Raw genomic sequence first — 3,088 nt, forward strand, 5'->3', positions numbered from 1 at the left:
CATGTTCCTACAAGGAAAAATCCGAGGGAATGGAACACCTCCATTCAGTCTCCTTTTGCTCACCTGAAAACTCATTTGGTTCTGTCTGGGAAATCAGGGGGAGTTGGTGTTTGAATTTGTTCTGCTCTGCCTCTGCAGATCGCTGTCTCCAGACCCAAGAGAACCAAGTGGCCCAAGACACCAGGTCAGTCATTTCTGATGGAGAGGGGCTGGCCCAGGGATCACTGCCTTCTGGTACATTAGGGGTTCATGTCTAAGGACTACAATAATCTTTTGTGAAGGATGCATGTGGGTTCAACTTGAAATCGTAGTTGGACCTCCTGGATTCAGGACCCACTTTTTCCAGGAGCTTCAGAGCAAATGACCTAAGCAATGACAGGGAAGAATGATGTTTACCTCACAGAGGTACCATATAAATGGCATTCTGGTGAAAAGGGCTCAGTCATTAACATGCTAAAAATCATTAAGACTTCACGTTTGAAATAGGAAAAGAGTAATAAGAGGATGAGAGTGTGATGCTCCAGTACGTTTCCGTTGGTGGTCCGTCTTGCAGGCCCCGAGGCCATCTTACCCTTTATCCTTTGGCGAAAGTGTCTTCCTCCGATCTCTGCATATCCTCAACTTCTGATCTGGGAATAGAGCTGTCTGACCTTTTGGTATCTTCAAGCTTGGAAAATAGTCTCAGTCTCCTCATCTGTTGTCTACGTCAGATTTATTGTGGAGTTTCATTCAGAAAATGTGTGGGAAGGACTTAGCAACCATGGCTTACGTAAAGTCAGCATTTAATAAAAGGTAGCCATATAGGGCTTTTGCCAGTCTTCGTCCATAGAGGAAAAATACTTCAGGACTTCTCATGCTGAAGATGGCAGAACGAAGCCTATGACCCTTCATTGATTCCTCTCTCGTTTGTATAGACTCAGTTGAGGGCAGGTTAAGCAAAAGAGCAAAACAGCCATTGACTCAATGCCCTCTTTCGCCTATGCTGGCAAGGAACAAGGGTTGGAATGCACGTTGATATCGATCTCTTCACAATTTTTCTACGTCATAGAAATGCCTGTGTCCTCAATTCCATCCAGGAAGTGCTTAATGAGCTTCTTTCTATATTCTCTTCTCGTCTGCTTATTTAGTGCTAAGTGAATACTTCCTCACCTGGGCTCCAGGACCTACCCTTCCATCGTCTCTCCCCATCATCTTATGACAAGTTCTGTAACCTGATGGCTATCACGATGGCAGTGAAGGCATGTCCTCTGCATCATCAGGAATTTCCATAACTGTCTTCTAATATTCATGGCTCACCTGGATTTGAAAGTGTTCTGCAAATTTTTGACTCTGTGTGTCCTACTCAGGACACCTCTACCCTGAGTAAGGACATCCTTTACCTGCGCAATAAATGCATCCTTGCAGTCATGTGGTTGTCTTTGTGTATGTGAGAGATGTGGGGCTGAGAACAAGCGAATGAGAGGACTTCCTCGGACTTGAGTGTATCATTGTCCTCTAGCTTCTCAGGAACTTCCTCGAGTTTTGGGATTCTCCCTCCCGTGCAGCAAATCTCTGTCCCAGCGAGTGCTGCTTTCTCTTTGATTTGTCTATTTCTTAGTGACCTGATTGGACAAACTATAAGAATTTCCTCATGGCTCTGTCTAGGTCCCTCCCTCTCAAAGCTTTGCAGAAAGCAGCTGAAAGTCATGGATATAAAACCAATATTCCAACACCTGACTCTTACTACATCTCCTGGCTGCACAGCCTGCATCAGCACATGGTCTCTCTTCCAAGCCCCAGCAGGCATCCATCTGACCAAAAGCTTTCCCAGCATGTGAGGAGATTCATCAGCTTTCCAGGCTCTCACAGGCGACCCCTTGGTGCCCAACCTCAGCCTTTCTCCAGTCAGTTGGCCACATATTTCAGGTTTTCTCGATCACCTCAGTTAGTAAGTCTCTACCATACCTCATATTTTCGCCTAAGTAGCCATAGCTAATGAAAATCATGATAAAGCCATTGCTCTTGTTCCTGGAGCTCTAGGTTCATTCAAGGGCTTCTGAAGTGTAGATCAATCCACGTCTTTAATGATCATATCTGAGGATGTTTACCTCTGATTTCTCTAAAGGTCATTCAGATATAACCACATTCCCGGTTGGGGTGATGACCCTTCATATTCTGTATAGCTGCCACATTAATGCACAAGTATCTTGTCAGTCTAATTTGTTTTGAATGTTCTCATTGACAGTGACACATCTGGACTTTAAAAACACCTTATTTTTTCCTGGATGTGTACTACAATTTTGAGTCTTGACGCCGTAAACAGTAATTGCTTTGCATTGAGGTGAGCAATCACTCTGGAGCTGTGATGTCCCCAGGAAATAAATGGGCACATATTTAAAATAGGAGAACAGTATACCTGTGTGGCCATGTCCATTTGTTCCTGATGGTACTAAGTCAATGTCATTAACAGATTGATTCCATAACCGATTTCTTATCAGAAAACATAAATGGAAAGTTTCTTGACCGAGTCCAAGGGAATTTTGAGATATCGATGATTTCTTTATAATCGTTAGATTAAATACCAAAAGTCCAATGAAGAAAGTAGTTGTTGGATGATATGTGCAGTGTGCCGCCATTAATATTAACTTAAAATAACTCACCGAACAAAGCAATGTATTATTCATGGTTCCCATATGTCTGTTGATGCAGTGCTTCTCATGATGTGTGCTTGAAGCTCCTGGGATCTTGATAACCTGCAGCTTTCAACTTAGCACATCGGAGGTGGGACCTGAGATTCTGCTTCTACAAGATCCCAGACATGCCAGTGCTGTGCCCCTTTGAGAGAGGCATGACACAGGAGAGTGAAATTCTCCTTACCTTCTTCAATGCATCAAGGACTTGGGTCATTTTGCTCCACCTGGGTACTGGAATCTCTCAATTGTGCTTCCCAACTCCTACACAAGTGTTCTCAACCATGAATAGCTGGTAAAAACGAGGGTGACACTCCCTCTTCCACCATCATGCTAATGTCAAACCCGATCAGCTATCATTTCACCTGAAAGACACACAGAGAGGGAGAGAGAGAGACACTGAGTTTTCACTTTCTGGA

Source organism: Pteropus vampyrus, unplaced genomic scaffold (genome assembly GCF_000151845.1).
Source record: "Pteropus vampyrus isolate Shadow unplaced genomic scaffold, Pvam_2.0 Scaffold1076, whole genome shotgun sequence".
NCBI classification, from domain to species: domain Eukaryota; kingdom Metazoa; phylum Chordata; class Mammalia; order Chiroptera; family Pteropodidae; genus Pteropus; species Pteropus vampyrus.